At 38.9% G+C, this 27,631-nt stretch overlaps 1 long non-coding RNA gene across 1 annotated transcript in view; it reads right to left on the reverse strand.

Annotated features, from left to right (window-relative positions):
- Positions 1-18,525, reverse strand: part of LOC134649675 (uncharacterized) — a 198,634-nt gene extending 180,109 nt beyond the window's left edge. The window contains exon 1 of the long non-coding RNA XR_010096977.1: positions 17,920-18,525. This is a non-coding gene — a long non-coding RNA (uncharacterized LOC134649675). The remainder of the gene's footprint in view (positions 1-17,919) is intronic.
- Positions 18,526-27,631: the final 9,106 nt, after the last annotated feature.

The following is a 27,631-nucleotide window of genomic DNA, read 5'->3' on the forward strand; positions in this document are numbered from 1 at the left end:
TGTCGCCATTATGTCGCCGTTATGTCGCCATTGTGTCGCCGTTGTGTCGCCATTGTGTCGCCATTGTGTCGCCATTGTGTCGCCAGTATGTCGCCATTGTGTCGCCATTGTGTCGCCATTGTGTCGCCATTGTGTCGCCATTGTGTCGCCATTGTGTCGCCATTGTGTCGCCATTATGTCGCCAGTATGTCGCCGTTATGTCGCCAGTATGTCGCCGTTATGTCGCCATTGTGTCGCCAGTATGTCGCCATTGTGTCGCCAGTATGTCGCCGTTATGTCGCCAGTATGTCGCCATTATGTCGCCATTGTGTCGCCAGTATGTCGCCATTGTGTCGCCATTATGTCGCCAGTATGTCGCCAGTCGCCATTATGTCGCCAGTATGTCGCCATTGTGTCGCCATTGTGTCGCCAGTATGTCGCCATTGTGTCGCCATTATGTCGCCGTTGTGTCGCCGTTATGTCGCCGTTATGTCGCCATTATGTCGCCAGTAAGTCGCCATTGTGTCGCCGTTATGTCGCCATTGTGTCGCCATTATGTCGCCATTATGTCGCCAGTATGTCGCCGTTATGTCGCCAGTATGTCGCCGTTATGTCGCCATTGTGTCGCCGTTATGTCGCCATTATGTCACCAGTATGTCGCCAGTCGCCATTATGTCGCCAGTATGTCGCCGTTATGTCGCCAGTATGTCGCCATTGTGTCGCCAGTATGTCGCCATTGTGTCGCCAGTATGTCGCCATTATGTCGCCATTATGTCGCCGTTATGTCGCCGTTATGTCGCCAGTATGTCGCCGTTATGTCGCCAGTATGTCGCCGTTATGTCGCCAGTATGTCGCCATTATGTCGCCAGTATGTCGCCAGTAAAAGAGTATAAAAGGCAGGAGCGGACCGCCGGTATGCATTCATTCTTCAACCATCGGCTAGCAGTGACTCTGGTTCTCGGGCGTTTAAATATTCGGTGAGCAAAGTTCCTCTACTACTGTTACTATGTTTGTTTTTGCCGGGAATTATCCTGGTGAATTTAAACGTGGAAATGGTGTCTGTGTTTGGTTTTACGGGGACAATATCGTCGTAAAGCTGATCTTAGATTTTTGTGGAGATTCTTTGTTACCGTGTACGGGATTTAAATATAGTGAAGTTTCCTACGCAGTGTTTTTCTAAGTGCCGCCACGTTATGCAGGGACAATATCGTTGCATAACAGGAACTTGGAAATTGTGTCTGTGTTTGGTTTTGCGGGGACAATATCGTCGTAAAACTGAACTTAGGCTATTGCGGGGATTCTTTGCTACTGTGTGGTGTTATAGTGAAGTTTTCTACACTGTGTTTTCTAAGTGCCGTCACGTTATGCAGGGACAATATCGTTGCATAACAGGAGCTTGGAAGGCGTGTCTGTGTTTGGTTTTATGGGGACAATATCGTCATAAAACTGAACTTAGATAACGGTGTCTAAGGGGATTTCACTTCTGTGTTTAGTTAGTTTAATTTTGTGTGGAGTTTGGTTCGTAAAATAGAACCTAGTTATTTTAGTGTTTTACTATGGGGTCTTTTGCTATATTTTTCAAAACCAGATCATTGTTTGGACTGACTGTTTGTCCGGCTGGGCAGCTCACCCCTTGCGGTGTTAAATGTGAGCTGTCTAGGAGTCTTTTTGCTCCAAGATGAGGGTTATCTTGGCACCTTCTCTTTACCAACATAGAAGGTGAAAAACGTCTCCCTCCTTAGCTCTCCAATGTCCAGCTGTTAGATGAATAATGGGGATGTCACGTGCGCATCATCCGGAGTAATCTGGGCCCATTTGAAATCTACAGTATTTGGAGGCTTCGTATATTAAATATATTTATTTATACCACTTATATACATAATAGGGCCCTGTCTTACCCATGTTGCCACCCTGCCTTTGTGCAACCCGCCATGGGGGGAGACAAGTCCACGAGCTGTTAGGTTGCATTCTCGGAATCGCTCGCCGAACTCTTACAGCTTCTTAGTAGGGATACACTTGCGTATATTCCAAAGTGCCAGGTCGATGGTAAGTACGAACTGTGCTTTGGTTATACTAGAGTAGGGACAAGGGTAGGTTTAGGGTAAATTCACACACTAATTATTCGGAATTTAGGGTTCGTTTTAGTCTTGGTCTGTAAAACTGACGTATTTCTCTTTTTAAGGGACTTCAACTAAGGTTTCGCTATACTGAAATTGGTTTCAATTGGTTAAACTTCCAATATTTTAATTATTTGGGGAAAATAATTAACGTAAAATCTTATCTCTATTTTTATTTATGAAGTTCTGGTTTTCTGGTGTAAAGACGAGGTACTGAGTATTACAATCGTGTTTCTAAGGTATTTACACAATTAAATCTTAAATATCAAGTTGGGATTAGGAACACAGTCTATTCGGAGATAGAAAATCGACGTCTAGCTGTTTTAGGGAACCTTTGGCAGGCAAGAGTAATCCAAAGGATGATTTGAGTGAAATAATGCTCATCTTGATATTTCAGTCTCATAAAATTTAGTATATAGTTTAACAAATAAACTTAGTACTTCGTTCATACTTCTAAAAAACTAGAAATACAGTTTATATTTTAGTTCTGGGGAATGGAAATGGGATTCGCATCCCTAGCTTTTGAAATAAAAAAGAATAGTAATTTTGATGACTGATGGATACTTTGACACTTCTCTTCATAGTCATCTAGGCACGCATAGGTTCCGAAGTGTTGGTCATAGCCCGTCTGGCTAAAGAGTAGGGTAGGAGTTCCAATTGACCTTGCTGATTGGACTAGGAGCCCCCAATCCTGCATCGAGCGTATGGGTAGCATATTTCGAATAGAAGCTGGTAGATAATAATATTAAATGCTAGGGTGTAAATGGGCTTACCCCAGGAGTGCTACTCATATGTTATCCCGGAGGCTTAATAGATTGTAGCAGGCTTTTACCAACCCCATTTTTAAACTCATTTTACCAAATATATTTCTTTTATATTGGTATTATCATGTATGCTGCATTTACCTAAATAATATCATTTGAAGTAAAATATAACTCCATTTACATTACAATAATAAATTCTGGTAACTTTCAGTACTATTTCTGTATTTTAATAAATTATTCTAGTAAGTTACTCGTTAGCGTCATAATAAATGTGCTTTCAATATTGTAATATATTTTTTTCCTAAAGTCCAGGTAATTGTAAGTAAAATCAGAGTCCAAAATTTAGCTGATACTCATTAAAGAACTTAGGGTACCGTGGTTCACTTCGAGGGGTCCTAACGCTAGACTAGACGATCACGACTAAAATCACATGGCCAAATTTCAGGGGTAAATCTAAAGGGGGTGTTTATATTATGGTTAGTTAAGTAAGTAAGTAAGTAGGTAGTGGGAGGTGACAATATACAAAATTTCTTAAGTTTAATTACATAGAAATGTTTAATCACATTCAAGCGCATGCTGCGCAAGTATGTATTTCCTTGACAAACTTTCCTCTTCGTCAACTTAATGATTCACACTAGGTGTTTATATGTGTATGGTATATATGTAGGTTTTTCAAATTAATTTATTCTAAAAGACACTGCACCTACTTAATCTTTCTGGTTTGACCCATTGGTTGACTGGTAAAGAATGCCTTAAGGCATTAAGTCCGCCATTCGTACCTTCATGTATTGTGCAATAAAGATTAAAATAAATAAATAATAAATGCGTCTTCGTAAGTATATTTTATCTTATATAAAGTTATAAACAAAGTATAATTTTCATATATAAACAAAGGTAGGTATAACATTGACTGCAATCGCGTGAAGTTGTCCCCTTAATGCCGTAACAGAGCATTAAACAGACGCTTTGGCATAAATACAGGCAAATAGGTACGAAACAGACAACCCACACTTCAAAACTACACACAATCGTGATATCAGTTTCGAAATGCAAGCCATGGCATTAGCTCGATAGCTTCACAACAACTCGTATTACAAGTGAAATCTGCCTGTTCTGTAGGTTTCTCTGCGTGTGATAGCATTAAGCCTCGCTCGGCACTTGATAATCTTGTGAGAACTCTGCGAGACACATTTCCACGACTTGTGAACATAAATATTTCAAGCCAGAAGCTAAAAAAGCGTAAGATTGTAAAAGCTTAATTTAACGTTTCTTAAGAATATGTCATTATTATGCATTTAACGACGACGATGTGTTATAATGGCCTGAATCAGATATCTAGTTTCGAATCGATCAATCTGATTATCAACTCTTTCAGCTTTTACACACATTTAGCTAAACGTAAAACCCTGTATAATTACGAGTGGATATACTTCTACTTTGATTGTTGAGCAAATGCTACTATTGCGATATGAAGAATGAACTATGAACTTAGGCTTTAGGCGCAAATACCAAGAATTCCTTAGACCATCAGCAATACCTTCCAAAATAATTCGCTTACTTCGTCTTTCTAAAGTCATGCGAGACTTTCGCTATGATTCTAAAGCGTGCAATACAGCATTACTCATTCAATGGGTGTTCGTTTTCCTTCATTGAATAGCTCCGCAGAACATTTATTTGAGTAACTAGCGAGACGCCATCGGGAAACAATGAAACCCACTCGAGGGAACGTCGCTCACTTCGCGCGATATTGAGACGTGCACCTTCGGTACTCAATGCATTCCTATTGACGTGAGGAGCTTGGCTTAATGCGAAATCCGGGTAATATCAAAATTTGAATGGATTCTTTGTGTAGAGGTCAGATAGCCGTAATATTTGAGAAAGAGAAGGGAAATAATTAGGACGGGTAAAGGATGACTCGCGCTAGATCGGTCCGGGTCCGGGCCGAGGCAACCAACACTTCATTTTCTATTGACAATTGACCGGTGATCAAGTGGTGCTTTAACCTTTTCGACGCCGTGTCAAACACAAAAGCTGTCACTCAGAGACCACGTCACCGATGTGTCAATGGTCAAAACTGAAATTGAACTTTATGCATATGCACCCAGGTCTATGTTGCTCTGTGGTCTATGGCCGATTAATACGTCTTTGGCGTTGGACCTGTGGTGCTATATATCGGTCATTGGCGTCCAACAGGTTAAACGACTTTTATTGAGATTTATTTATTTACTTTCCACGAATGCGTGTTTATATTTGTACGCAATTATAAATCATCATATAAACAAAAGAAAAAATATTGATTGAATACCACAACATATTAGAAACAGAAAGAAAAGACATGCGGACATTCAATATCAATATAACGACTGATTTTGTATAGCCTACCCAAATGCAAATACTTCTTCAACAGTTAAAATATATGTTTTACAAGCAATATTCTCGTTTATTTGGAAAGCTGAATAAACATACCAATACAATATTTAACATTCCGAAATTAGGATATTCCAATTAAAACTGATACCTCCATGGTAACCCGGCGCTTAAGGAAAAATTGCAAATTAATTAATATAAAATTGCGATACACGGTACGGTACGGATTTACAGTCCATTTCCGAATGCTGTATTAAAAATTAAAAATACATTATGTTCCGGAATTGCGTACCTATATAGGTATGTATTATATAAATATAACTGCATCAGTAATGTTATTCTGCTGAATAATTAATAACCTACAGCATCGAAAGGTTTTTTTAGGTAGGTACCTATTGATACAATTAAATGAAATTATTCTTATTCTTAAATGTAACAACTAGTATTCACTAATAGATATTGCAAACCTTTATATTTTTTGTCAGCTTACATAGAAACCAAATAGCTGATGGTTCAGAATAAAAACAGACAAAACTTCAATTCAACAGTTACGCCGGAAATAGGTTTAGCTCGAAACATATCGAATTGGTAATCAGCCTAAAAGCTATAAGTACTTACTTAGTTCGCTAACAGAACTGTCCATAAAAAGTCCCTAGTGACTGCGACGAACACTGCAGTAAACTATGCAGCTATAACGGTAATGCGTGGACTAGGCCTACTTAGCCGTTAATCATAACTTATAGCATTAATTTGCTATCTAGATTTTATAATTTAGACCACATTTATAATCAAGATAGGTACAGTTGGAATTAGGACATTTGTAAAAGTACCCAACTAATAATTTTAGGTAAATAAAAAAAATAATCTTCCTCGCGTTGTCCCGGCATTTTGCCACGACTCATGGGAGCCTGGGGTCCGCTTGGCAACTAATCCCAGTAATTGGCGTGGGCACTAGTTTTTACGAAAGCGACTGCCATCTGACCTTCCAACCCAGAGGGTAAACTAGGCCCGTTTGGGATTAGTCCGGTTTCCTCACGATGTTTTCCTTCACCGAAAAGCGACTGGTAAATATCAAATGATATTTCGTACATAAGTTCCGAAAAACTCATTGGTACGAGCCGGGGTTCGAACCCGCGACCTCCGGATTGCAAGTCGCACGCTCTTACCGCTAGGCCACCAGCGCTTCCTTTAATAATTTTAGGTAAATATATATATTATTATTTATAGGGGATAACATTAAAATAATAGCATTTAGTTTCTTTATGCTGCAGACATTGATGCTAATTTACAGATTTTGGTATTTTTACCTATCTGTTTTTATGCTACCGTGAAAGCTTCTATTCCTGCCCTGGAAGTGTTTGTCTAGGAAGTCTACAGTGTACTTAAGAAGTCGCTATTTGGCGGAGGAATTCCCATTGAGGCCTAGTTTCTCTCTCGGAAGGTCAGATGGCAATCGCTTTCTTAAAAATAAGTGCTTCGTGATTTTCGTGAACAAAGTTTTGTACGGAGCACTAACTGCTGCCTGTGCTAACTAGGTTGCTGAGGGGACCCCAGGCTCCCTCAGTGAGCCGTGGCAAAATGTCGGGACTACTCTAGAAAGATTTATTTAATCGTATGGCATATTGTCAGTCGTTTATAGTGTTATGGTTAAACCCTGAATCCATTGGATAGCATCGCCGTCAAGAGTGAACAAGTCTGCTGGATCTCCGTTGTATTTACGTAGCGCGCAGTCTCGAATGATATGCGCCTGCTCCGCAGCACTCTAGAAAGATGAGATGTTTGACGGGTGGTGACACTTAATACCAATGAGCGCAAATTCAAACTGTTTCACGATAATCTAATGCTATTTTTATAGCTGCCTGACCAAATATAATCATCCTTTTTGTATCAAATTTTTACGCATAGTTACTATAATAACATCAAGAAAGAGAAATCATTCAATATATTTCACTCAGCTTAAATATCATTTAGTTTTAAATGTTTCTTGTAAGGACCTTATCGCAAACCAAATGTTACAATTCAATTATTTTTTACAATGAGAAAATCTTTTCAAAGACTCGTGTTGGAGGTGATATCGCTTCCGTTTCGAGCAAAATTTATCTCGTCACAGCAGTGATGCGCGAAGCGGGGCGAAGGAGGGGAGCCAGTCACACGTAGCAGATTGACAACTGACGAAAAATACCGAAATACAGTCCACGAAGGACACGTGCTCGAAAATCATCGAAAATCTTTTTCGACATTTAAGCGAGAAAGCACGTCCCACTGCAAAGCGAATGCTAAACGGACGGAACTGAACAGGAAATGCCCAAGTGGAATGTGCACAGAAAAGTGTTTAAATTCCTTTCATCTCTGTCATTTTGTTTCGATTTAGTTTTCTTTTCAAACATCCATTTTGAATGGACTTTAATAGAGTACTTAAACTAAAAATATAAAATGAAGCTGCGCTAATTTATACGTATAGAATAGAATTAAAGCTGCGACAAAACTCGAAGGCATTAAAATGGTGGCTGCCTACACAGCATGCAGCATCCCAGCAAATGTTCCCAAAATACCTTAAAATCAATACAGAATATCTGCCCGAGGCCGGCTAAGTTATTTAAAATGCAGTCGACACGTCATCCGAGTGAAAATGCAATATTCGAGTTGTCCATGCGGATGCACGGTTTTCAATCGCGTTTTTAGCATGAAATGTCATTTGAAATAAGTATGAACATGATAATATAGACGGCAAATAATTAATTTCAACGATATATTGATTTAAAAATGTAGTATATATTTACTGCTAAATACTCTAATTTCCTTTATGGCTGCATTTATTTTCCGGCTGCAATACAGACCTTTAAGGGAATGAAACACGTACGGAAGGTAAATTTACCGCGAGACACGAGAAAAACATTGTTATTTTTCTAAGCGCGTGCGGGGCGAAAAGTGAAAAGGAATACGTTTTTAACACGGATGAATGGAAACACATGCATGTTTTCCACAAAGATAATCAGTGAAATCTAGAAGTAAGATCCGGGAGTTGGCATAAAATGCTGTCGCTTACAGAATGACGTAAGACACGATTATTTATTGTTGCATTGCGTCCTTTTACGTTATCGAAATTTTGGGGCAGCTCAGTCTCCTGAGCTTTACAAATGATGGCTTTGCTTGCTGATTCCAGGCTTCCAGCACGCTACATACCTATGCCTCTGCAAGCGTCGTTTATATTATACTTTTCCCGAAGGGTTAGATTTACTGGTGCTTCCGGACTGACATTTAGGGCTAGTGCCATCAAGCTACTATTTAGTTAAGTACCTACTCATGAGAAAGTTATCCGTCAGTAAAGACGATCTATTGACCAGGCTTTAACATAATGACTATCGCCATATTTTTTAGAGCCACAGGATAATATAATAGCATCTACAAAGGTTATATATTTATATCATATATCAGACTAAACGACAAAAGTACTGTACCTACATCCTCTGACCTTCATCCTCATCCATCCATCATATTATAAAACAAAGTCCCCCGCTGCGTCTGTCTGTCTGTATGTTCGATCGCGATAAACTCGAAAACTACACAAAGAAGTTTCATGCGATTTTCACCTATCAAAAGAGCGATTCTTGAGGAAGGTTTAGGTATAGGTATAATTTATTAAGGCTTACCCGTGCGAAGCCGAGGCGGGTCGCTAGTATGTCTATATAATCTAGAATCATCAAACTATTACAGAATGACAGATACTTTTGAACGAATATTGTCGAGATATATTATATCTCTATTTAGAAAAGTATTTGACGGTGACAAACACTTTTAGTGCACTGTTTCATGTGCTAATTTTGACGCTGATTGTACGTGTGGTCTGACTATTTTCTAAACATCTTTCTGGAAAGCAATTTATCGCCATAATTTGCTTCGGGGAAGTAATCACGATGCAGAAATAGTATCGATTCCTTTAAAGTATCGATAAAACCCTATAAGGGCTTGACCGGTGGCCACGCTATCGTATGGTTCTAACGACACAACCTGTTCCGAACATCACCGGTTGACGGAAGCTGGTACTACCGTTATAGGCTACCGGGAGACTTGGTATGTAGTTTATAAAATAAGGGCTTATTTAGACGGCGCGCGAACTCGTATACGATTTTAATTACATTGCGGACCATTGAGGTTACATCAGTTCAGCCGATCGATCAAATGACGCAATGTAATGAAACTCGCATGCGAGTTCTCGCACCGTCTAAATGAGCCCTAAGCTAAATACTATGGGGTCAGGTAGGTATTACGCTAAATTACTACAAAATAAAAAAAAATGTTACTTAAATCTTTCAACCTATGATAATTATTTATAAGAATCATCATTTAGAACGTAGGTACTGGTCAAGATCGCAAGGAGCCGCTAGGCAGAAATATTGTATCCTGCAGCTTCGGACGATTTTCCACTGATATGACGTTAATGATTATTAATTAGCGCAAAAAAAATTTTTATAATTCTCATTCATGCAAATTTTGAATTTTAAAAATAGAAAAGTAAACGGTGGATACAGAGTATGTGCCTCTAAAATAAATATAAGTACGGTCACAGTGACAATAGTAAATATGAAGCCCCTAGCGACTTTCAATATTGATTGTCAATTTGTCACTGTGACATTGTACGAAAAGGTAATTTTGAATTAAATTTTTTGACTACAAATTGTTAGCATGTAGACCACATTCGGCATTATTATAAATGATTTTCCCAAATTCAGTTGTCCCACAAACATCATGTTTAATTCAGATATCGAGATAGATACCTTGCAGCTAGGGATTGCAGAACCGGTACTTTTGAAAAGAACTGGGATTTTCGGTACTAGGCAAAATTGGAACCGGGATTTCCCGGTATTTTCGGTACTTTTGGGACTGCCTTTAAAAACAGTTTATATCTTAATTTTCAGTATAAAAAAAGCGGCCAAGTGCGAGTCGGACTCGCCCATGAAGGGTTCCGTATTTAGGCGATTTATGACGTATTAAAAAAAAACTACTTACTAGATCTCGCTCAAACCAATTTTCGATGAAAGTTTGCATGGTAATGTATATCATATATTTTTTTTAGTTTTATCATTCTCTTATTTTAGAAGTTACAGGGGGGGGGGGGGACACATTTTACCACTTTGGAAGTGTCTCTCGCGCAAACTATTCAGTTTAGAAAAAAATGATATTAGAAACATCAATATCATTTTTGAAGACCTATCAATAGATACCCCACACGTATGGGTATGACGAAAAAAAATTTTTTGACTTTCAGTTGGGGAACCCCCAAAATTTATTGTTTTTTTTTTCTATTTTTGTGTGAAAATCTTAATGCGGTTCATAGAATACATCTACTTACCAAGTTTCAACAGTATAGTTCTTATAGTTTCCGAGAAAAGTGGCTGTGACATACGGACGGACAGACAGACAGACAGACATGACGAATCTATATAAATAAAATAAAATAGCCTTTTATTTCTTGCGAATTTTTAACATTGTTTGGTGTTTTAGAATTAGTCTAAAGTTAACTTATAATTTTTATAATGTTAGTTCTAATATTTTAAATGTATTTTAATATTTGGCAAGAACCCTGTCTTCGCAGGTGAAGGCCTCCTCCAGAGTTTTCCACTCGTCTCTATCTTGAGCTATTTGCATCCAGTTTTGACCAGCGATATTTTTTATTTCGTCTTCCCATCTAGTAACAGGTTTTCCTATACCCCGTTTTCCTAGTGGCCCTTTCCATGACGTCACATTTTTGGTCCAGCGCTGGTCCGGTATTCGTGATACATACGACGAATCTATAAGGGTTCCGTTTTTTGCCATTTTGCTACGGAACCCTAAAAAGGGTAAAACGACCATTAATCTTTCTCTAAACATTGGCACAAAATAAAAAGTACCATAGTAAAGGTAAACATACTTCTCTTTTACGATAATATATGTCTTTATATAAACCACACAATCATTGCCTACATTAACTGTGTTATGGACTGCCTCTGCGTACTATACTATATAATTTTGGTGTAATTCTAATCTACATGTCATATTTTTAATATCTACTAAAATTTTCTCTATATTTTGATAATATTTAGTATACAAATAACTATTTATTCGTTTTTTTATCGTAGAAACACGTACCTATGTCCTTAAAGTTTCAAATTACGCTATTTTATGTGGTCGGCATTGTCAAACTAATCGACATTTTTTTTTTGTTTCATTGATATTAGTATTGTGGTCAGCCGTAAAAGTATTAGCGTCAGTCTTAGATAGATAAAATATTTCTTTAAAAAAACATGATATTTCATGCTAAGTAACAGAAAACAGTCAAATATTGTACCAGAAATGTTAGTCCCGAAAGTCCCGAAAGTACCGGGATTTTAATTTTGAAATCCCGGTTCTTTGCTTGGGTCTAAATCCCGGGAATTCCCGGTACTTTCAGTTCCGGTATTTCCCGGGAGCAAACCCTACTTGCAGCCACCAACAATCCAAACCTCTGCGGACAACCCGCGGGCAGCGGGTGGTTTCATGTTGGATAATATGTCGAGTACTTTTATACTTTCTTTTTACGTACCTACATAACATAGTAATTAAACTAATTAATACTTTTGCGCAAATGTGTGGCACCCAACACCTGAAGTAATCAAAACAATTTTATGTCTCTTGGAACTTAAATAGCCAAGCTTAGGGTGAGAATGCTTGTAAAAGTTACGATTGATACGACACATGTGGTTATTTATTTAGAAAAAATGTAAACTGTTAACTGGGTGTACATTTGTCGTCTTTTAAATTAATGTTAATTTTGAAGAACTCTTATTCATATATAGGTATTATCACTTTCTCACACTCTAAAATGTAGAGCCTAAATGGACATAAAATCTAACGAGAGCCGATTGCAGTAGACGTTTTGGGCAATATTTACTTTCACCCCAAGGCCACTGTTGCCCCATTCAGTCATTCGTAACAAACAAATTTGCTGGCATACAATCACACATTCGCATTTTAGCCTGTATTGTAGCGATGTGGCATGTCTGTCTCTTTCAATCTTTAGCTTTTTGTGTCGCATTGTATACCACAGTATAATATAGATAAATCTGCCAAAATAAATCCAAAATTAATATTGACCACGTTTTATCGTTTATGGACGTAATAGAATAAACATGTAATTCGGACCCGTAGTTTCCGTTTCAGTAGTTTTATTTTAAATGTACCTACTCGTATTAATCTAATCCTAGTAAGTAGCCGCTGGGAGCAAACTGAACATCGTCGAAACTATTTAATAATAGATCAGTTTAAATCCAGACTAGCCCTGTAATGTTCGGAACCAATGTCCAAAGTACGCTAGCCAAGACGGTCTGCGCAGCAATGTCATGGCTCGCATAACTGGTATGGCAAGATACTTGCTTTGAAACTTGGTACCGTGAAACGAAAGCCGTTGGGGACGAATGCGCTTAGCTAGAAGTTGCAGCGTCAACCGGCACTCGGCAATTTTCTAACATCACTTGACTTGATTTGAGAGCAAAGTCGCACATGTAAACATGTACATGCACCGTGGAAAGAATAACGATGCAATTTGAGGAAATAAATGGAAAGGATGCAAAGCCATCTTAGTATCCTACGTTGTTAATTCGTGTAACAAGTGAATGACGATTATTAAAATGCTACCGGCATGGTATTATGTTGCGCGAAGATGGTACCATAATATCTCTGTTTTCCCCGTGTGATCGGCTACGGTCGTAGCGCGTAGCTCGCGCTGGTGGTGTTAAGTCGAGACAATGGAATCCCTTTGACTCCCGTTAACATATTGCTTCGAATTTCGAAAGTAAGAAATTGTTAAACTGTTTAGTTTAATATCGATTAAGAAATTGTTTCCCATATTCATGACCAACATGAAATACGCTAAGGTCTAAATATTTTGTACCCGAGTAAGTAGCGCCTGAACATAAATCCTCTTAAAAGTGACTGTAGTGGCGGGCAGTCCATCATTCCCCGCTTAGTTTCCATTTGTAAGTTCTCGAAGCCACAGCTTGTTTTATATTAAACGCCAGCCCACATTTAGCGGGGAACTATTGACGTAACGTTTATCATTCGTATAACATCACTGCAATAGAAGTAATTTATAATCGCACAGTACGCAAGGATAGGTACTGTGTCACTTTTTGAATGGAGAATATACTGTAGGTACTATTCTGTAGGTTTATTGGTCTCAAAAGTAAAAAAAACGTAGGTATGTATCTTGAAATATTTCTGCTGTGGTACAAACCTAATATTGGCCTTATTATTTTTTATTAAAGAACACACATTGTTTAATATTTAGAATTATATATAACAAAGACCGAACCCAAAGACATATCAAAAACATGTATCTAACTATAGTTCGGTTTTTTTAGCATTAGAAAGAACTTGAAAGAAGGTAAGCGATTTTGACATGTCTTTTAATTGAAAAACACTTTTTATTAAAAATCAATAACTATTTCTTATGAAAGCAGAAGACTATAAAATATCGTATTAGATTCATAATTGTTACATATTTATCGTAACTTATTTTTAAAATGTGTTTTTCAATTAAAAGTCACATCAAGATTGTTTACCTTATTTCTAATGCAAAAAAAACGAAGTATAATTAAAACTGTATTTTTTAATTCGAACACTATGAGAACAGTAGGTTTGCTCTTAGTGAATAAAGTTATTAATCTTCCTGCAGTGAAAGTGCTTTGTTCCACTGAAACTAGACTCGTTCTTAAAACATTTTTTCTTTCTTTGTGGTTTTGATATTAAAAATGCTGTTTCCGTTTGTTGTGCGTTTTAATTAACTATTATTTCACTTTTGGTTTTAATTAAACAAAAATACATAGGTGCAATCAGTAGTCAGATTTAAATATTCGCTACTTAATTAACTAATTACCTACTGAAGGAAGTGAACGATAATTTTAATAATAAATCTTCCGTGAGACTCAGACATACTCGTACCAATTAAATTTCGCATCTTTGAGTTTCGCTCCATAACGAGGAGCTTCAACTAGAGCCTCACTTTCACACAAAATTTGATCAACTGAACTTTATTAGAAATTTTCATTCAAACTCAACAGTAATAATTATTAGTTGTTTTTTTTTAAACGACTCTAGGGAAGATGTCATAAAAACTTTCACTTTGATTGTGCTAAAAAGTTAATTTGTAAATCTATACCTAGGCCCGACAATGATACTACAACATTTAAAAACAATACGTAATAAATTCTCTTGATTGAAACATAATTTACCACAATATGTCAAATTTTCCAGAGCTATAGACGGCTCTTATGAGCTTCTCATAAATTGCGGTCTCGTAGTCTATTGAAAAACACACAATTCCACTCTGAAATGGGGTATGAAATATGAATAGGACTATAGCACTTCCCGTGGCCGGGCATCTAGGTCGACCATAATAAGTCCCGAGGTCCCAATAGTGGAATATGTCTCTATTCTGCGCCCCCAGGCGTATATAATTTAACCCATAAAGGCCCTTAAGGAGAAAGTTTGCGTAATATTTATTTTATTTGCGGTAATGACTTTAACTTTGTTGACGGTAGTGATTATATTTATTTAATGTTCTTTTGGCACGCTTGTAGTACCTTTCCATGTTCTACCTACTGAGTAGATCATTTTTGAAGGAGTAGAGTGCGTATTAGGAGAATATCATGCATGTTGAATCCATACAAGACCAGACCTTACGATGGATTTGGAATATATTTTAATATATTAGCAATAACTCACAATTGAAGTATCTTCAACCTGACAATAATTCTAAATGAGTTTTATTTTCTGAAAAATTCAATGAAAGGAAAACCTCTATACTGATTTTGTTGAGGTGTGAATTATGCAATAAAATACTATTCCGTCTATTGACATCAATAATTGAAAACAGAGGTAGTCAACAGGTATCACGTCAAACAGATAAAGGGTCCACGGAATGAACATGTCTAGTCACACTAGTGACATTTTAAGTAATCGCGGTTTTAAAATTTGGAACAATGTCTAAACGTATGGTAATTCCGTGACCAGGTATTATTTAACTAAAAATAAAGTTGTGTTACATTTATTATACAGTGGTAGCAAAAGATATAACTAAATAGTTCATTAAGAGCTCTTCATTTTGAGATAAAAATCTAATTTTCCGAAAAATGTGACTAGACATATTCTTTCCGTGGACCCTTCAGATCCTCCAACCGTCAAATAGGGAAGATTGCATACATTACTACACAACAATAACATCTTGTACTCGTAAACGTTCCATAAAACAAATTAGTACAATGTAGCAAACATAAAACAACAATGGCCTTACCCATCTCAACGATATCCCTCCTTAAACCTCTGAATACATTTGGGCAATAACGTGGCGAAGGCATGTTTTCAGATGTTAATAAATCACTTAACAACGAATGTTACTATTCGTATTTCCAAGGAAAATTCAACGGTTAAATTGTCACAGGGAAGGTTCAGTATAAGTGAATTTCGTATCATAATAAGTGTTTCGTGAACAGTTTTTACTAAAAGTTAGCACCGACCGAATGTGAAACAATTCACATTTTATGTAAAGTGGGTACGTAAGTTATAATTAAAAAAAAAATTAAGACAGGTTGTTAAAGCTAGTCTAAAAGATTTCGCGAGTCGGTAATGCGTAAAAAACAAACAGAGACCGAGGCATTATAAATTTAATTCAACCGATTTTACCGGGAACCATAACTTGATCTCTCATGGGTATGGGGCTAATTGAACCGATAGCGATGTAACCTATTTCTTTACTATTTACCTATTCCTTTACAATTTCCATATAAGTATCTGTTTGGAAGTAGTCGCTGAAGGTCCAAGCCGTGACAAAACTAAACTCTCGTGGTGGAGTGCGTACACGGGTAGGTATTATTGGCACAGATTATATCATTGCTGAGTCACTTTTACTGCTTCAATGGGGTGTCTACCGGAAGAAAACAAAAGTGTAATATTTCTTTTTTCCTTAGCCTTTGTGAGTGTCCCACTGCTGAGCAAAGGCCTCACCTCTTGATTTCCACGACTCCCGATTGTGTGTTTCCTCCGGCCAATTGTTCAGGAAGTTGTCCAAGTCATCCTGCCGTCTCAGTTTGAGCCTGCCTCGTCCACGTCCCTTTACTGGCATCCACTTGGTGGCTAAGCTAGTGTAATTAAGTAGGTTTAGTTTTGTTGCTTGCCCAAATACCTATTTACTAGCTACAGAATGGAGTAGTCAACTTCATCGTGGATTTAAAAAGTATGCCTTTGAAGTAATGTAGATACGCTGCATTTGTGGGACACCCGGCAAGTAACGTCAGGCTGCAATGAGAATGCAGTGCAGCGCAGACCTTGAATGTTTGGAAGTAGACACAAGGAGCTTTCTTCAAAATCGAAGCCTTCTACATAAATTTAACTTTATATACAGTTTATAACCCGTAAGTTCCCGTGAATTTGATAAGCTCAAAGCGATAAAATTGACAGTTGCGTTCCCAGTTATGCGCATATTCGTTTACATGCAATACCACTTTACTGAAGAATCACCGTGTTTTTTTCGATACCTACAATGTAAAATCCAAATTTCACTTCATAAAAGCTATGAAGTGTTCATGCATGACGTACCTAATCTAAACGAACAGAGAATATTTGATGCGTAGTCACGTCTGCATTTTAGTTCACTTGAGTGCATAGATATAGTATAAGTAGGCTCTTTGTATGTTCACATAATATCTATCGGGACAATTCTACGCTTCTGAGTAGGCACAATTTGATTGATCTGGAATTTTATATGGCTTTATCTTTAGTTGGTTAAGAGTGAAATCTAGAGTTAAATACATGAGTATTTACAGTAGTAAACCTGTAGTAACAGGTTTACTGAAGCGGTTAGTGAACATTTATTATGGTCAGCTACGGACTGATTGAAGGCTTGGCTGTATGATGATTTGTGTTATGTTAAGTACTTACGTGAAAATGTAATTTATGAACTAACTTTAGTCCGCAAATATCTTCTTTACCAAACGCCTCAGATAAATAGTCAAACTATAGCTTACCTGTAATTTTATGGTGTACGTACGTATACTTAACTTTTACTCTGTATGACCATTGGAAGTAAAAATAATAAATCGTATAGATTAATAATCATCATCGGTTTGATCTACGGTGCAATTAATTATTCACCCAGTTATTGCGTAGTGTAGTGGATCTAAAAATACAAATAGGTACAAGCTCACAGTCATTTGATAATTAAACCCGTGCAGGTGAGAAGTGTTGAAAATATTTATGAGCTACTCGACGTTGACGTATATTGCGAGTTAAGAAATAAAATAAATTATACCTAGGTAACTAAATTAAAACTTGTCAACGCAATGGTTATTGTAACTGAACGCAACGTGATTAATATTATTAATAAATAACCTTCGATATCAGGGGCATCTGTAATAACTTTTTACGCTAACTTAGACTTCCAGTCAAAACACTCGATGGTGAAACTTTTGAAATTCTACTAACGAATGGTGTCTTTGTCTCGACTCGTAGTCGCTATGAATGAGCCATGCTATTGTCGCAGATATATCTCCCAGCTTACAGCTAGCAAACGCCTGCCTCCGGCACATCAGTCAGCGTTTTAATAATTCAAATGTAGGAGGCCGAGGCAGACTGCGCGCCGCGTGTGTGACCGGCGTAAATACGCCGCTTTACAGACCACTTACCTGTTTGACAGATGCAAATGGAACGCGAAGGCAGCTCGCTTCACCTCAGAAGTTCAGACACTTTCCGTCAATCCAAATAATCCTTTATTTACGGTAGGACACAAGCCCTTTAAGTTTAAACGCTGACGCGTTGTATTTAGATAGTCCGCAACACTGAGAGAAAACTTCGAAACTCAAGAACTTTGAAAGAATACAGACCGTTACTACGGAGCCCAGGTTAACGGGTCTGTGAAGGGTTAAGCGCTAGGGATATGTTGTTAAGAGTCGCGTCTAGGACGCGGCGTGTACGTTAGTACCGGTAGGGTTCGGAGAGATCGCACGTCGCGGACAGGAGAGGTTCGGACACACGACCGAGGAGACCGAGTCGACGTGAGTGACGCCGGGCGCCTCCCGCCCGCCGAGCGCCGCTCGCCGCGCGCCGCGACCGGGAGCAAGAGGGATGCAGCGAGCGGAGTCCCGCGCCCGCGAATATCGCCGCTCGGATCACATCGCCAGAGTCTCAAGTACCCTCTACTGCAGCGCGAATTCCGAGAGGGAGGGCTCAAGTCCACGCTATTCCTATATGACACAAACAACTCCTCACGTGCCCGGCTAATAAAATACGTAAGGCTTCACCATAGAGTCTGTTTAGGTTTGGTAGTCTCGAGATGAACACCTGACGTTCGGCGTCATATCGAAAAACATATGCCCCGGTTGGCTAGGTGTAGCAAATACCATAACGAATACTTTGGCTGAACACGCGCCATATTATGCAACGTTACAGGCTTGTATTGTGCACTCTGAAATTTCCTCGTCCTTCGTACGGGCGAGCTTTTAGAGGGTGCCTTTGCTTTGTGCTCGTATTGAAAAACAATATTGCAAGTGAATCTTGATAGTGTATCTAAAACTATCTATTTGAAACCATGAAACCTAACATGGCCTATGTTGTATTGTAATTTCATTAATTTAATACTGGCTTTTAAGTGGTTAGGCACCTAATAGCTTTTTATATAGTGTCTGTGGTATCAATCACATAAATAGTCATCAAATCAAAAGTAATTAAGTTTTATACTTTTACGGTACATATAGCAACATTACAGTTGCTCAGACCCCAAAAGGTATTTCCTAACCCTACTATTTATCTACATAATTCTAGATACCACCTGTAGGTACTTATTACCTATTTATGTACTACGTACTAACTACTAAGTACCTACGTTATTTCCCATCTACTGTTCCAACCGGAAAATCGATTAAAATCAACTCAAAATGAAAATGATGTTCAAAGAAACAGCAAATTACAAAAGAAGCAATTATTACCCATTTCATACCAAAAAAAGCAGTAACGGAACCTTCATTGTAATGAGAATCCACTGGCTGTCGTTCGTCTGTCAAATTAACAAGTAAACAAAGCTTTGGAAGGCTGTTTGGGAAAATATTTAAGTTGTACGCGCCCCGCGTTCCAGGCCCTCAAACGTTTTGACATAGCGCAGTACCAGAGTAGATTTATAAACGAGTATTAAATCTTGACAGTGGCGTGGTTAGAGTGTGTACGGAAAGAGAAGAGTCGTGGAATGTATGGAGCCCAATACATTCCACGACTCTTCTCTTTCCGAACAGACTCTACAATGAAATCATTTATTTCTTAGCGCAAATTATATTATGATATATAACAAATGTCACATTGTATCCAAATACCTAGTACTAGTATGAATTCACTAAAAGATCGTCATAAAAAGTGTAAAGTCAAATGTAAAGGTAAAGTCACTTAATGAAACTATAAGATAATAATAATATTTAGATTTCTGTGTCCAGCAGTAGTCATGTTTCGGTTCCATTTGATATGATAATAATGATTTTACAAAGATAAAGATAAAAGATAAAAGATAGTTTATTCAAGTAGGCATAATTACAATGCGCTTATGAACGTCAAATAAAGCTAGGTAGACCGGCTCCAACTTCTAACAGGTGCCGTAATTGCCGTATGCAGTACCTAAGTCACTCTTGTTAGAAGAAATTAGTTACGATACCTATATGCAACAAAGACGAGCAAGATAATCGTTGCGTCGCGTCGCCTAATTTGAACTTCAAATATAAATTCTGGAGAAGGGTTCTGTACAATCTATAACTATAGATGTTACTCTTGTAACTTCTCTTTGATGGGTACCTACAGTTTTTATTTATTGATGTAGAAATGTGTAACTTTCAACTTCGTGTTTAAGTTTACAACTTGTTACTAATTGATTGACTAGGTAAGCAGGAGGCCAATTCAAACTTACAAATTGTGTCCATGGACTTTTCCAGCTGGGTACGTTCAAATTGGCCTTCCGGTGGCAGTCTTTAGTGTCCACTCAGATACCACTCAGACCTTAGTGTCTTTTGGCCAACCTATTTGGGTGCATGCGAGAGATTTTTTTGGTTTTATTGAAATTCTTACCAATAAAGTCAGTTTCAAGGTTAAGGCGTCTTCATGAAAGTCAAATAGCGCTCCAGGTAAGGAAATAAATTTCATCTGCCAACTAAGTTGTAGAAACAGACACTATGCACTCAATTCCCAGACAGAAGTGACGGCCAAGTATTACTGCTGTACCACTGCACATCTCGTCGTGCTGGGAGTTATGGACATCCACCCTCTAGACACCACTTCATTACTACCGAATCCGACACAAGAGCAGATTCAACGTGGCTACGCCGTATTGTCGCCATTTTTTAAGGTTCCGTACCCAAAGGGTAAAAACGGGAGCCTATTACTAAGACTCCGCTGTCCGTCCGTCCGTCCGTCTGTCACCAAGCTGTATCTCACGAACCGTGATAGCTAGACAGTTGAAATTTTCACAGATGGTGTATTTCTGTTGCCGCTATAACAACAAATACTAAAAACAGAATAAAATAAAGATTTAAGTGGGGCTCCCATACAACAAACGTGATTTTTGACCGAAGTTAAGCAACGTCGGGCGGGGTCATTACTTGGATGGGTGACCGTTTTTTTGCTTGTTTTTTTTGCTTGTTTTGCTCTATTTTTTGTTGATGGTGCGGAACCCTCTGTGCGCGAGTCCGACTCGCACTTGGCCGGTTTTTTTTTTATTATGATATAGGAAGCAAACGACCAGATTGAATGGTCTGATGTTAGAGGGGCGGGTCTCCGTTTCAGCTTTGGCAAAAACGTATTAATCTGTCCGGCTGTTTTCCTGTATAGGTTTGCTTTTCGTGAAATTTTTAAGCAGTTTTGATATTGAAATTTTAAATATTAAATGGATTCTTTAATTTCCTTTTTCTTAAACCTTTTTTTATATTTTTTCAGATATTAAAATGGCAGTTCCATTGCCCCAAATTGTCAAACCGATCTGTTATTTTAGTACAAAAGTAGTGTGATTGGGCCAATGTACGCCTATCAAATTGTCATTTTTGTATTGCGGTTATAAAAACAAGCTTACACATAATTATTTGGCTATCCATAACAGAAGGGCTTTACCGTATGCTTCAAGTGCAATAAGGACGTTTCCATCTTAAATTCCAATAGAAATTCTGATAAAAGGGTTCTTATTGCAGATGAAGCATAAAGACCCTTATCTGATGGAAAGCCACATATAAATCACACGAGTAAGGACAATATAGTGCATATTATACGACTGAGGCGGTCGCGATTTTATTCTGTGTTAACGTAGGCATAACGTGTGACCTGACCTCGAGTTTACATGCTGTATCTATTAGGTAGTATTAGTGATCTGTGCCAAGAGTTTACTGTTACTGTTGCTATTATTGTCAACATTCGGTAAGACGGCGGTACTACGTCTACCCGTAGTTGAATTTATACCTATATCCTATTATTATTCTAGTTAAAGTACCTAAGTAATTATTAGAGATGCCACGAATATTCGGCAACTATTCGGTATTCGGCCTATTCGGCCACTTTGCCGAATATTCGGTATTCAGCCGAATGCTGCCTAGTATTCGGCCGAATACCGAATATCTGTTGCACCTCCTTAAAAAGAAAAATTGCACAATAAAAATAACCAAAAACTTTCTAGGAATATTTGGAATGTATTCTTAGAAATTTGTTAAATACGAAGACCCTTTTTTGAGCATTTGTTGATTAAAAAACATTTTATTTTTATCATGATTCTGTTTTGTTTGACTCTATTCATTAATGCTGTTCAACAAAAATATATCTTAGTTAACCTCATCAGCTAACGTTGAGCTTTATTAGCGATCAGTTTTCATAATAATTGTGACTCAAAATGTTCGCATGTCACGCCGAATATTCGGTCGCCGAATATTCGGTCGCCGAATATTCGGTATTCGGCCGAGGGAGGGGCCGAATATTCGGTATTCGGCCAAAACCACTATTCGGGGCATCTCTAGTAATTATGTTAAAGACATTTAATAACAATAAATTATAATTTAGTCGTCCAAATTCGTAATATTGTTTCAGTATAATAATATTTCATAGTTGTTCATGAAAAAAAGATTTAAGCTATATAATATAACCCGTTACCGTACCAACAATGAATTAAAAATACATCCCGATGTTTTAAGCTTCAAAGCCCTTTTACGTGGTCACGGGTAGACTCATTATACTTACGTGAAATAATCCATTAAAATTGTTTTATTTCGTGTGAATCCATTTAATAACTTAAGGTCCGGCCGGTACAGAGAATCTTTTTTCTTTTTGTGCCACATAACTGTTTCACGGAGGTATCTCATTTCAGTATAGTAAACAACCCTATAATAGACGTGGCACTAATAATTATACTTTTAAGGATCAGAATAGAAAACCGCACGAAACCAATCAACAAATTTATTTTTAAACGAATAAAAGTTACAAGTTAGGTCTTAACTAAATGTCCTAAGTCTAACACTAAGCTGAGAATAAATCCTGTGAATGGATGGACCGATCCCTATCAAGCGCGACGCCGAAGTGAGTGTCCGTGCTCCGGAGTGACTTCCATCTCCCCTAGTCAGGCCGGTGCGTGGTGGCGCGATATGACGTCAGCGTGGCGAGCAGGACAGACGATTGTGCCTTTTCACACCCTCCTAGGGCTCATGGGAAGTCCTCGGTAATACGGCCGTTCCTGACTGCGAGACGTCCTCGGCCGCTCCATCTTCTAGACTCCAGAGGACTGTTGTCATCATTGCTCTTCGGCTGAAAATGAATACAAAAAAATTATTAGCCCTTGAGCATAGAGTAAAATTACACTCCGTTCTTGCAGAATCTTGCAGGATAATGTTCGTGCGCACTAAACACCATGATGCAAGATAACCTTTCACATGTGCACTCACTCCTGCTTCATCAAATGTAATACATGAAATTAATTCAATCAATACTTCAATACATACTTCCGCTGTCACACTTCTACGTACATACGTACGTTCATTAACAAATACCTATAGGCCTCAAAATAAATCTATACCATGGTCTGCCACGACTACACGTCGCATAGTCTACCTGCGAGACTCTGCCAGCCGTTAATAGCAATACAAATTATTGCTATCTGCCGCAACCCTAAGGTCGCACTGCCACCCACAAGAGTGCAGTCTGCCGGCCAAAGTAAATCATGTACATACGATGAAATGTGATCACACTGCAATACAACTCATTGATGCAGTCTGCCAGGCCTGAGCCCACACTGCCACCCATTAGGTGCAGTCTGCCGGCCAACAAGCCGTAGGTACCACACCAGGTACCGTTATCTGTCTTGAACAAATTCACTGCAACTCATCTCGCACGTCCGTCACAAAACCGTTTTACATAGTCCGAAGTGACCTTCTGCAACAATCAAGAGGCAAAAATAAACAAAGAGAACAATAGTTAACTCACTTTCTAAAACATATTGCGCATGTCTTGGGAGTCCCAACTCCACGCCACGGAACCATCTATTGCAGCTCGTCTATTCTGTTCAAATGAGCCTGACAGCAGCTTTAAGCTCACGTCGATGGTGAGGTAAAAACCAAGGTTACTATATATGGACCCTTTATACCGGATTCCAATTTACCAGTAAGTACTTTGCGCTCATTCGATGACAAAATTAAGCGATGTGGCTGCTTGCAACCCTCATGAGCATTGCAACCTCATCCTGCTGCCTTTGCCATGCAGCCAGCCGACCGCTAACACGTTGCCTCCTACACACCATTAACGCCTCGCGATTCCCGTTAGTGTTATTTAGAGCAACGTCACCGATTAAAGTAGCGTCTATCCCCACTGGCAATTTGAGAGGTGAAACATTGCGTTTTTAATCAAATTAAGAATAAGTTCGACTCGTCATACAGCATCGGACCACTCGGCGCCTTTATTATATTATTCCTTCTACCCTAATCAAATTCTAAATAATGCACCACCTGACCAATTCGTGGTGCATTTCAAGTATGTATAATGAAATGCGTTTTACAATCTAATGCAGCAGCTACCCAACTAAAACTTCAAATATTCGTGTTCGATCATTAACTATAAGAAAAAATGTGCCAAACAACGATATTGCACTTGAAAATGAGCGTTATAGGTCATCATCATCTGGTCTTTATACAATGAATCGAAAAGGCAATATTTGACTCTTTTTAGGACTCGGCCGTACCTGACCTCTACTAATAATTTGTCTTAAATACTCAATCTCTGTAGCTAGAAAATGATTTTTTTTTCTTGATAGAAAATCCAGTGTTTGTTAATGTCTCTAACACCTGACACAACACAGGGATAAACTTTCATCTACAGTTTCAGATAAAATCAACACGTCGCCGATGTAAATAAGGACCTTTCCACTCTCGATATATGGCTTAAGTGCATGTTTCCGAAATGATTTTTGGTAGAAGGTGCATTTGCCAGTCCACAAGGAATCTAAGTTATCAAAATGATTGATGATTCAGGATCTATCTTTATTTGTGGCCATATCGAGACTAGTAAAATACTTGAATTTACCTAATCGGTATTAACACGCTGCTTCGCAAAACAGCGTTCAGCACTATGACCATTCTTATGACAATAAGAACAGGTAATGGGAGCCCTATTATTTGATGTCTGTGTCCGTAGTGCGGCCGCATTCGTATGATTCGAATCTGTACTACTCCCGGTCGTCGGTACGCTACGATTGGTGCTATTAGTAGAAGCATCTTCTACTTTCGGTCTTTCAAAATTGCAGTTGTTACGCTTGTGACCTACACCGCCGCAACTATAACATTTCGAACTATTGTCCGGCCTAGTACTATACTCGCGTTTGCGTGAATTTGGATTCACGGATTTACGGGCAGGATCGTGGGATAAAACACGCGACTCGTTTCTAGGCTTTGCAAACACTGACAAAAAATCGACGATTTGTTTAGGATTCAGCTTTGCGTTTGTGGCAGCCGCTTTGATCTGCGAATCCGAAATGCCTCTGATTACTATAGCCGTTTTAAGGTCGTCTGACAAACCGGTAACAATATTTAAGCGCAACAGTGAACGGCGCGCATATTCCGCGTATGTTGGAAAATCCTTCGAATCTGTACGCATAACGTTATAAAGAATGGTTGCCACATCGATGTTTTGTGGACAGAGTGAGCGAAATTCAATTTTGAAATTACTCCAAGTGCGATCGTTAGTTACCCAATCATTGAGCCATGAACGCGCGTCTCCCTTTAAACAATTAGCAATACGTGACAAACACTCATTATCAGCCCAACGATTTCGTTCACGAGCGCGGTCTACCTCTGAACACCAAACATCAAAGTCATGAATCTGTGGATCGAAATTTGAAACGTAATAATGGTTCGGCCTTACTTGTGTTATGATTTTTAATTAATAATGTAATTTTGGTATGATTTTTAATGACAATTAAATATTTAGCAACCTTCTGGTCACAATTATTGCGGCTAGCAACACTATTAGTCAGTTTTGACAGCCCGCTTCTAACCAGCCAATCACAGGTGAGTATTACGAAACGCCAATCCGACTCGTTTCCGGTCCGGTTTTAGGCGCCATGTTGATCATTGAGGGCGCGCATTCGGTGGACAGCAGTTGAAGAGTGCACAAGTATTGTAAAGAGCGGAGTACTTGAATGTAATCAAATTTAATTTAAATAAATCAGTACGATCATCGAGTGTGTTTGAATTCACGAAATCTCAGAAGAGGGGACGAACATCAAGTAAGCAAGGTATGTTATTTTGAAATCTTATGCTGTTTTATCTTTAAATTGATGATTGTGAAAGTGAACCTTGCTGCAATTTTAAAACAAGACTATATATTATGTATAGTAAGTGCCTAACGATAATGTAAAATTTATTCGGATGAATACTATTGAATAGCTAACATGTGAACAAGAGAGCGCAATGCAGTTAGGAGGCCACGTGTGTCTTTTGAAAGTTTAGTGGGTTGGTTGAGTAGTAGCTAATCAGTAACCATGTGTGTTGCTGCTAGAAGGCCATGTGTGCCTGTAGTAAAACAAGGAATAGTTTGCTAGTACGCGACCATGTGTGTTGTTGCTAGAAGGCCATGTGTGCCTGTAGTAAAACAGAATAGTTGGCTAGTATGCGACCATGTGTGTTGCTGCTAGAACGCCATGTGTGCCTGTAGTAAAACAAGGAATAGTTGGCTAGTACGCGACCATGTGTGTTGCTGCTAGGAGGCCATGTGTGCCTGTAGTAAAACAAAGAATAGTTCGCTAGTACGCGACCATGTGTGTTGTTGCTAGAAGGCCATGTGTGCCTGTAGTAAAACTGAATAGTTGGCTAGTATGCGACCATGTGTGTGGCTGCTAGGAGGCCATGTGTGCCTGTAATATATCGCCGAATAATTAGCTAGTACGTGACTATGTGCGTTGCCGCTCAAGAGCCATATGGGCCTGTGATGTTTCAATAAATAGGTATTTACGAGTAGCATGTGACCACGTGTGGGTAGCTGCTAGTAGGCTTTGTGCGCGTAACATCGATTATTTGGATAGTCAGCTACGCGACCACGTGTGTTGCTATTAGCTAGAGAGGTTGTGTAACAGAAGGCCACGTGGGTAGCAAATAAAGTAAGTTGGAGTTTTTCCAGTTTAGACTCGATGGTAGACTCGATGGTAGACTCGATGGTAGACTCGATGGTAGACTCGACGGTAGACTCGACGGTAGACTCGACGGTAGACTCGACGGTAGACTCGACGGTAGACTCGACGGTAGACTCGACGGTAGACTCGACGGTAGACTCGACGGTAGACTCGATGGTAGACTCGATGGTAGACTCGATGGTAGACTCGATGGTAGACTCGATGGTAGACTCGATGGTAGACTCGATGGTAGACTCGATGGTAGACTCGATGGTAGACTCGATGGTAGACTCGATGGTAGACTCGATGGTAGACTCGATGGTAGACTCGATGGTAGACTCGATGGTAGACTCGATGGTAGACTCGATGGTAGACTCGATGGTAGACTCGATGGTAGACTCGATGGTAGACTCGATGGTAGACTCGATGGTAGATTCGATGGTAGACTCGATGGTAGACTCGATGGTGCGAGACTGCGCTTCGAGTCTTTAGTTTTAAACCAAATAAGCTTGAGTTTTGAGAGCTGGAAATTGAACTGTGACTTATTTCAAATTTTATCCCGAGGTTATGGCGTCCGATATCGAAGATGAGACATCTAACGGCCCACGACGCGAGCACACCCCAGTTACACGGAAGAAGCGGAGACGAGAGATGCTGTCTTCGTGCCAAGGATCAACGAAGAAGACCCGCAGAACTGTTCCATCGGCAAATTGGACTGTCGAGGATGTTGCCCCAGCAGA

This window comes from Cydia amplana, chromosome 7 (genome assembly GCF_948474715.1).
Source record: "Cydia amplana chromosome 7, ilCydAmpl1.1, whole genome shotgun sequence".
Classification (NCBI taxonomy): domain Eukaryota; kingdom Metazoa; phylum Arthropoda; class Insecta; order Lepidoptera; family Tortricidae; genus Cydia; species Cydia amplana.